Source organism: Anneissia japonica, unplaced genomic scaffold (genome assembly GCF_011630105.1).
Source record: "Anneissia japonica isolate Jap-2015-1 unplaced genomic scaffold, ASM1163010v1 scaffold277_len1293397_cov203, whole genome shotgun sequence".
In the NCBI taxonomy this organism is placed as follows: Eukaryota; Metazoa; Echinodermata; class Crinoidea; order Comatulida; family Comatulidae; genus Anneissia; species Anneissia japonica.
This window is the reverse complement of record NW_022719460.1, coordinates 682526-692995: the sequence shown is the minus strand read 5'-3', so window position 1 is coordinate 692995 and position 10470 is coordinate 682526.

Sequence of the window (10470 nt, the reverse complement as noted above, 5' to 3'; positions counted from 1 at the left end):
TCGTCGAGTCAATCCGAGATGGCCCGAGTGAAGTTTCATGCAAATGTTTCGTACGGGAAAAAAATCGCCACCCACCCGCGCATAGATTGCCAAAAAGTACACAAAGATTTTGGGTCCATTCCGCAGTTAGGTCCAGTAATTGACACGCCCTTACAGCCTTTTACCCGCAGTTCCTTACAAGATTATTAAACCCATTAGTCAGCAATGACTATGTGCGTACTTCAAGATTCTTTCGACGCTGCTGGAAGCATAAATAATGTAACCCCAGATCTCTACAATCAAGGTTTCCGATTCGTTTTCTTTTATGTTCAGTCATTATTTACTAATGTGACACTTTCTAAAACTAGTGATGCTATACTGTACAGAATTTATAATCAAAACTCATTAGGCCTACTACGAATCTTAAGAAAAATACTCTACGTAAGTTAATTAGAGATACTTGTACTAAAACCATTTCCTTGTGCAATGATGAATATTACACACAAATAGATGGTGTGTCCATGGGCTCGCCCCTTGGACCATTCCTATTTAATATCATAATGACAAAATTAGAAAACCTATTCGTAACTTAGGACAGTTTGGAATTGTTACGTTCTATGCCTGTTTTGTTGATGATACCTTAGTTCTACCTAAAGCCCTCTGATTTTAAACTTATTTCAGATTCCCTTAATTATTTTCATCCGTTACTTACTAAGTTTACATTTGAAGCATTTGATACTTGCGACTATGTACATTTTCTTGATTTAAGTTCAAATTACCGCAATGAAATAAGTATTTACAGAAAGAACTCGCACACACTGGTCAGTGTGTAAACTTTGAAAGCTTTGTTCCTTTTAATCATTAAGTGTCATGGATTAGAAGTTTAATTTTTAGAGCTAAGAAATTATGTAGGCCTAACCCATGTGACTGCCTTAACAATACAGTAATAATAAATATATGTGCCAATTTCAATATATGTGATCAAAGGCGTGAAAGCATACATAGAGCATGAATAAAATAATAGAATAATAAATAGAAACGTAAAAAGACAATGTAGATATGAACGTGGGAACAGGGTAGACAATGAAACTAACACAATATTAGGAATGGATCGTAGACAATTATCTAACAGCAAACATTTGTGTAAATTCCTTTCTGATAGTCCTAAGCCTAATTATGTTGATGGTAATGGTAGTAAGGATATAACTAAACTTTGGGTACATATACCATCCATTGGTCGACAGAGACATACTCCTCCGTAGATATATTGGCAAAGTCAAAAGAAATCTAACCCGTAGTGTATTGGCAAAGTCAAAAGAAATCTAACTAAAGATGTTAAATTCGTTCTCTTTAAATGGAAAACTAAAAAAATATCACTTCATTTCTACCAAAGATGTAACGCCAAAAGAATATCGTAGTTCAGGTACATTATAACTAAAACAATCTACACTCTAACAGTGTTATTCACAATCATATTGAGTCCAGTGATTATTTTCAATAGATTTTAGCACTTCATAATTTGTCTAACACATTTTAAGACGATTTCCTTGTTTAATTCCAACACTAATAATTGATAGTTCACCTAACTGGTCCCAACTGGGAAGCCCTAGCTATTCATCGTCTTAAACCTAAATCAAACTGTGTTCTCAAAGCATGAAGAGAGTTGAAATTGTTTATCTGATATTTAATCCAAAACACTCAATTGCCTTTCTTATAATCACCATTGTTGTACTTGCTTAATCCCTCATTTCAGTGGCGGATCTATGATTTAGCAATGGCAGTGGATAATGCGATTTGCGAAGCACCAAGCGGAGGGGGGGGGGGCATGTTTTTTTTTTAAAGGGCGCAGATCTGTTTGGAAAGGTGAAGGGGACATTTCGCGAGTCCACGTCCACCTCAGGCCCACCATGGTTTTAGGAAATAGTAGCTCTAGATGATCAGAAATGACACTTGTAAAGTAAAATTCATGACCATTAGGCCTATAAATTATATTCAAAATGAAGGGACAACAAATTTCTTTTGACGTTTTACCAGCGATTTTCAACAACCATATCTAAATAATATATGTGATGTACTATAGGAAATTAAACTTAAAAACATTGTCTTTGATGTATTTACTTTAGGCCTATCTACTTCATAGCCATTAGTCCACATCATAGTTAAAGCTGAGGTGGGAACATTTGGGGAAATAGTACCTCTAGATTGCCGGAAATGACACGTCTTATATAGTAAAATTCATCATCATCGATCTAATTACTCGCTGTGATGTTCTATTGAAAATAAAACTCAATCGTCTTTGATTTATTTTTAATTTACTTTACCTACTTCATGTGCCGAAAACCAATTTTATTATTATTACACGCTTTTTCTCATACTTCTCGAGTAGAGTACGTACAGCACCCTCTCGTTAAAACCGGGGTCATTATGCAGTTCATTGCAACAATTTTCAGGCATCTTCTTGACTTTATGAAATTATCACATTGAGGACGAAAAGTGAGGGGACCAACCTTAACCCCCTTAAAAATATTTGGGGACGTGTCCCTCTTGATAATGGGTTTTGGGAGGGCGTCCCTTTCCATTTGAGATTTTTTGGAATTAGTAGATGGCTAGACTCAGTGCTCTTGGGTGGTACCTGAAAAGAAGTTAAACTTAAAATAGAAAGTGTGTGTTTTACGAGAGGAGCCTACTACATGTTACATGTATACATGAGAAGCACACACACAAGACGAGTGACAATTTTTTTCAAGGTCACCGAAGGGAGGGGTGGGGTGGCTAGCGACCCTATTTCTCCCCTCTAGATCCGCCACTGCATTTGCATATGGTATATTTTTTTTTGTAATAAATGTCAAAATTTTCTCATTTCTGAAGACCCAATAAAGGTAGAAATGTAGAATCATGGCCTCCCTCTCTTTGTTCGAGTGGGATTAACGTTCGTTCTGTTATTTAAACATAATCAGTGCATCTGTTGGTTTCTAGTACTCAACCGTAATCAATTTAAAGTATAGTTTACTGTAGTTCAGGTTTAGTTCCGGAGCCACCTTGCAGGCTTATGCCTCCTTGGTTCCAGGCACTAGTTATAGTGTTAGGTGAAGTGAATGAATGAATGAATAAAATGATACCTTAAGCAACAAGAGATGCCTTCGCCCAAAGAGAAATTAATGTGCCTGAACTTTAAGTTGCATACATGCGAAGGTTAGACTAACTTACAGTCTAACTTCTAAAAACCCATCTCAATAGTGGGGTTCCTGGGGAATCCCCATCCTTGAACCCCTACCTCCTTAAATTTGTTTTCCCTACATACCCGGAAATGCATTATTTGCCACTTTAGGGTTGTACTGTATTTTTATTTTTTACAGACTCAGGCAAGTTTATTTCATCCTAAAAAAATAATAAAAGCAAATAACAGAAAATATAACAGTATCACAGTACTGAAAATATTTAAAAGGGATAAAAGGGTCTGGGAGACCCATATGATGGCTGGAACAGTCGCTAGCATAAGAGCCACCCATGAAAACTTCAAAATCTAAGATATAACAACAACGACGACGGCGGCGTCGACGACGGCGGCGGCAACAACGAAAACAACAACAACAACAACGACAATAATAATAGTATTATTACTAATATCATTTATTAATTAATAATAGTGTTCAAAATAATAATATAATAATAGTGATGATAATAAAAATAATAAAGAGTGATTCTTTTATATCACTTATTGAAAGGCCTCTAATCGCTAATCTAATTATGTTATTAATAATATCGATAATAATAATAATGATGCTGCTAGTTTGATCTAATCTGATCGAAAAACTAGTAAGAGAAACGTTTGAATTTTTACCGACCTTTATCAAAATTTATCAACTAAAAAATACATGAGATATCATTAAGAAATGTCAAATTATATGATAACATTGTAATAATGAAAGAGACATCAGAACAAATGTATTATCTTTAAAAATGTTTAGTTTTCGATCCGGCTGTGCTCTTTGTAAGGCCTATTGATCCATGCCGCCAATGATTTCAAAGCTTTTTTTAACATTTCTGAAAAGTCATCAAACAAATGTGCTGGTTCGTTGATTGTTGCTAACCTGATTGTAAATTGTCTGAGAAATTTGTATCTGCCATGATTTACTCTTCCTTAAAACTGTAAAACGCGCAACGTAGCAGCCCGCGATATTGTAGGCAGCTCCATTTGATTGGTTAAGAGGTTTAGTGTGCCATTAGTGTTCGAATGTGCAGTGGCGCCGAGAGGAAAGTGCCCCGGGGCCCGGGCCCAGCAGGGGCTCGCGATAACTAGGTAAGCAAAATATATATATAAATTAAATAGAATAAGTAAATAAAAATTATTAAACGTATACATTCACCCAGTATCATTCATGTGTTTTTCCCATGAGAATTGTAAATAAAGTTGACCATTTATCGATTAGTAATTAATCGCTTCTAATTCTTTTTCATGAATATTTTCATGACATCTGCTACTCTAGAGTTTATGTTTACAATGTATCAATATACATACAAGTTAGGAAATATAAATAGACCTGATAAAGAATTGATTGCCACATAAACACTGAATTAATATATTAATCAATGGCGGATGTAAGGCGGGGCCCGGTCTCCTCCTCCTAAATCTTTCAAAATTTAACAAAATTTGAGGGGAAAAAAATCTACTCAAATGTAAGTCTAAAGGTGCCATTTCTGGTGCCATAATCATAAATTTTTCTTACCTCAGCCGCCATGGTGGGGCTGAGGTAGATAGACCGTCCATTGTGAAAGTCTTTCTCTGGGCCCCTTCTATTTCAAATTCCTGTATCCGCCACTGTAAACTCGATACCTATGTTATGAATCTTTTCAGCACGTTTGAATAAAAGGAAGGATAGCTTTTACTTTTTATGACCTGGTAAAATTAGGCACTCTATAATCGATTGAAGTTGTCCTCTAATCCGTTCAAAGGCCGTGGCTTCCGTGGTGGTGAGGGGGAACCAGGGATCTTCTCCTTGATCCCACCGAGACCCCAACCAATGGGCCCGAGCAGTGAAGATGCCCCGGGGGCCTGCGAATGTGTGTAATAACAAAACCAATCCTATTTTAAGTACTGTAGATAAATATTTAGCGAAAGAGCTACAAATTATAGTGCAATTAATTATGAACAAATAAATAAATAAAATTTTAAATTCTAATTTGAATATTCAAGATATTATTTGTAATAACAATCATTTAATAGGTTAATTCAAATTTAATTGACCTTATGTGCAATGTAATAATTAATAAACCATAAATCCAAATCCTAATAATTTTATCATTTTTATACTTTTTAATGTTTGAACAGTTTGTTCTTTTTATCTGACTTTGTTTTCCATGTTTTGTATTTTCTTGTGCTTTAAATGTTACGGTAACGAGGAAGCGAGTCTCACATTTTATTGTGATAATAAAGTATATCTGTATCTGTATATTTTTTTTATTATGCAATATTACACTTATGCGTAAGATTTTGGTCCTTAAGCGTGACAGACCTTGAATGCTGAGTCTCACGCCGAATGCGTGAGCCTTGGAATTTATGAAGTTGGTGTACCGTAGTTACTTCTAAAGATGATATTCATCAACTAATGCCTGTTGATAATGTAATCATCCAAAGGTTTCACCTACGATTGACTATTTCACATGTAAAATCTTGGGTCGATAAGCGTTTAGTGCCATTAAAAAGTTTTGTTACACTATTGCAACACCCACTTTATTTGAAGCATGGCAATTTCTGATATCAAAACAGTAACGACATATTTCCTTGTAGTTATATAGTCTGCCTTAAGTTTCAATAATAAGAATCCCAAAACTTTAATATGCCAATTCGCTCAGTCATTTCTAATCCACTATCATCTGTCCATATCGAACTCATATCCATAACACGCTTAATGTGTTGAGTAGATTCTTCCTCCACCTTACAACTGCCACCTATGTTATATTCTCACACTCTTTAATGTGCTCAGGTCGTTATGCACACGGGGCCAACGGGCATGAACGTCTCATCCGAAAGACGCAGCTCTGAAGCGGGGGCCAAAGGAAGATGTCGGTTCAGTGCACAAAGTTTGGCTAATCTGGTGTTGATCAGTGTTAACGGCTATCTTGATTTATCATATGCTATTTATTTCCACCTGTACGCTCATTGTGTAATAAAGTGTATCTGACGTTTATTTGAATCTGTTGTGTAATGTATGACGCTCGCCTTGACAGCAAGAGGTCGCAGGTTCGAATCCCGTTTGAGGAATTTTATTACACAATGTATTCATTTATTTATTTGTAAGACAACATTCGTTGAGAGCTTTGCTACACAATGTACCGTTATATTCTTTATTCAAACACGGTATGCCCTATTTATCTTTCTTTCCTGATTTATATATAATTTAACAGTGTTGACGTCTAACTTCATTTATAATATATACTATTTATTTCCAGCTGTACGCTCATTGTGTAATGGAGTGTACCTGACGGGTATTTGAATATGTTCAACCATGAAGCTTTTGTGGTTTAATGGTTATGACGCTCGCCTTGACAACGAGAGGTCGCAGGTTGGAATCCCGTCGCAGGCATTATTTTATTACACAATGTATTTATTTACATATATTGAAATGGGATAAAGCCAGGAAATTGCTACATTTTGCATTGCATCTTGGAATGTTAGAACGCTATACCAAGATGGGATGTTGGAGAATGTCATGAACGAGAGGAGCAGATAGAACATAGATATTATGGGTATCAACGAAGCAAGATGGATGGATTGTGGAAGATAAATAGAAACATACACATATATTTATTTATTCGAGGGAGTATAAACAAACACATAAGAATGTCAGAAGCACATGCAGGATAGCCAAAGCGACATAACAGTGCGAGGAAGTAGAAAAGCTGAAAAATCAATATTAAGTTAAAGTAGGAAGGTAAAAGAATTGGTAGGAAAGAAGAAGAAAGATGAATGTGAATGCATTAAAGACAAAGTAATTTTTTTTCAATTCAATTCAATATACATTTATTCAATCAATGGATGAACATAACATGAATCATTAAATTTCAATAACAAAATTCCATTGATAAGGATCAAGTTATAGAAGCAGTTTGGCTTGTCTCAAATGATCCTCACAAAAAAAGTACTAAATAGAATTACAAAAAGCACAATATATTATTGAAGTGAAGTGAAGTAGGAAACATCCTGTTTGACAAGGAAGACATAGAATAGAGATTGATAGAATATATTCAGAAACTATATCAAGATAACAGAGGTATTATTCCTGTGTTTGATAAAGATGACGGTATGGAGATAAGCTTTAAATAAAAGTAATATCACTGATCTCACTCTTCTATGCAACCTTCAAAATCTACAAAAGCGGACACATCCCGAAGGATCTACTTACATCAATATTCATCCCAATTCCAAAGAAAACAGGAGCACAGGATTGCACACAGTACAGGATTAGTCTTATGAGCCACATTACAAAAATTCTGAAGGTAATTCAATTAAAAATCTCAAACATAATAGAAAAGGAAATAAGGCCAACAGCAGTGCGGTTTCAGACCTGGAGTTGGAACAAGAGAAGGAATACTCAACCTGAGGATAAGTTGTGAGAGGCCTTTAGGTGTAATTAAAAACAGTTTAAGCTTCATCGACTACAGCAAGGCTTTTGAGTGAAATACACCCAGCTGATGGATGTACTTAGAGATATCAGAATAAATGGCAGAGATCTTGACTTCATCTTTAACTTATACTGGAACGAGTCAGGAGTCTTAAAAACAGAATGCGGGCTATCTTCATCATCAGCATAATTTCAAATTCAAAGAGGGGTTCGTCAAGGATGTATTCTCTCTACATATTTTTTTTAATTTATATGTGGAGAGAATTTTCCGGGAAACCAATGACATTAAGGGCTTGATTGTAGGTGGCATCAACTGTGTCGTCAGCGTATCATCAACTGTGTCGTCAGATACGCTGACGACACAGTTCTGCTTGCTGAATCAAAGAACGAAAATCTAATAATTGCAGTCAATAGAGTGGGAGAGTATGGGATGAAAGAAAACTCAGCAAAGACAAAAGTGAGGGTAATTAGTACAAAGAAAGCAAATATGACAAAGATTATGTTGGAATGTGTGCAGCTGGATCAGGTAGAAATTTTTACTTACCTTGGTCACCTTATTACCGAAGATGGAAAATGCGAAAAAGAATTTAGAAGAATAGAAATAGAAAGAGGGGCTTTCGCAGTGCCGGATTAAGCATCGTCTGGCCTCAAGGCACATTTTGGAAATGGCCCAAAAATGTTAATTGAATGGACCCCATGGTAATAATACTCTGCCACAACTCTAACAGTAGAATGTCTCCGAGTTTTCTGACCTAATAATACCGGAAAATAGAGTGTAAATAATATTGCAGTCCAACTTTTGATGGCCCATCATTTTCGCCTGGCCCACAAGGCTTGTGTCTTATTTGCCTAATGGTTAATCCGGCACTGGGCTTTCGAGAGTCTGTCAAAATTGTTTGAATCAAGAAACCTATAAAGCTTAAATACAAGAAGACTAACACAATGTTACGTGTGGTCAGCTCTCTTGTATGGTCCAGAAACGTAGACCCTAAGCGCATCATTGATGAACAAACTTTCAGCTTTTGAGATGTGGACTTTCACGAGAATGCAAGGAATTAATTGGAAAGATAGAGTGACAAATGAGGAAGTTTGTAGAAGAATAGGAGCAGAACGGAATATGTTGAATATTGTGGTGAAGAGTAGAAAGTTGAAATTCTTTGGGCGCATATTCAGAAAAGGTGGTTTTCAACGGCTTCTCCTTGATGGAAAAATGGACGGAAAGAGAGGAGCTTAGACGGCCAAAAGTTGCTTTTTTGTTCACGCTGTTTATTTAGTCTCACTGCAATATCTCACCTATCCTATTGTTTTCTAATCATGCTTGCATGACTTTCTCACTTTATGTTGATGTTTACCTTAAACTAACAAACGTTTGGCAACATAAAATTTTCCACATAACCCAATATACAATGAATTATATGATATTTTTGATCATTTTTAAAGATACATAAAATGTGCATGGCTACTACGTACCAATATTGCCAAAACCCTGTTAATTATGTACTTTTTATGATTTTTCTTCTTCTTTATACCTTATCATCATTGTCTTTTATTTTACATTATGTTAATGTTACAATGATTTCATTGGTATTATGTTCCTTATTTTGCTTTATTTTTATATATTATTTTAATTTTTTTTTTTTTTGAAATTGTTTTTTAATTTAGTTTTCAAAATGTTGTCACTATATTTTATCCTTTATGATTTAAAACCCCTTTTGCTTTTTTATTATTTATTTTTGGTCAATTAATTGTTTTGCTTAAGATTTAAATTTGTTGTTTTGAACGCACCACCGTCATTTGATGAATTATTCTTTTTTATAATTCGTCCTCAAATTTAATGCCCTGTGGAAATTTGGGTTGGGTCCATTATGGACCCACGACAGCGCCACCCGACTTAAACTACAACATGCGACGGATACTAGATGGTCCTTAACTCGCCTAACTCTCCTGAAAGGGGTACTCGAGGAGCTGAACGTTTATAAGAGACCCGAATTCAATACTCGGCTGCAGAGCCGGGTCTCTCGAGTCCAGGCCCTGGCGTTCAAGAGGTAGGAACCATACCAATCGACCAACCGTTCAGATCCAGCCTTGTTTCCCACAGCATTGTTATTTTTCAGAATTTTGCCTATTAATCTATAGGCCTATATAATCAGTTGGGACAACTGTTTTTGCACTCGCAAATTCCTTTTAAACATTCAAAATGTATATATAAGTAAAGCATTACTGCAAGACGGTTTAAAGTTATCTCTTTTATATCATGATATAAGCCTAAGAATGATATAGGGCCTATAAGGTATAATCTGCAATTTGCCACAATTTATTAAAGATAAGAGCCCACACACACACACACACACACATATATATATATACATATATATATATATATATATATATTGTAATAAATTACCATTCCTTTCCATATTTTAACATATTTAATACACAGAACATTCTAGAATAACATTTAATTGACCAAATAAACAGTGTAAACCTTATTGGTAATTATAGAAACACATGACACTATGTAGAATCCAAGAGTAATATTTGGAAGTTTCTGGAATCTTGGGTACTATAGGGGTAAATATGCCTAATTGGTTAATTATGATGTAGGGTAACCAATGAAGAACTTATGCAATATAGAATGCTCTTGAATGCTCTGGAGTTGTGCAGCTAGGTTATATAAGCTGATAGTTTTATCTTTCTGGAGCTCTTTTTTAAAACACATGTTTATGTGAATGTTGTTGTGTTATTTTGATACCGGATTCTTGTTGGAGTTTATACAGAATAAAAGTTTATTTGAGAGTTGTGTTACAACATTGTGAGCTGTGTTTATATTTTATATGTCAAAGAGGGATTCCTAGTCATTTCTTTACCG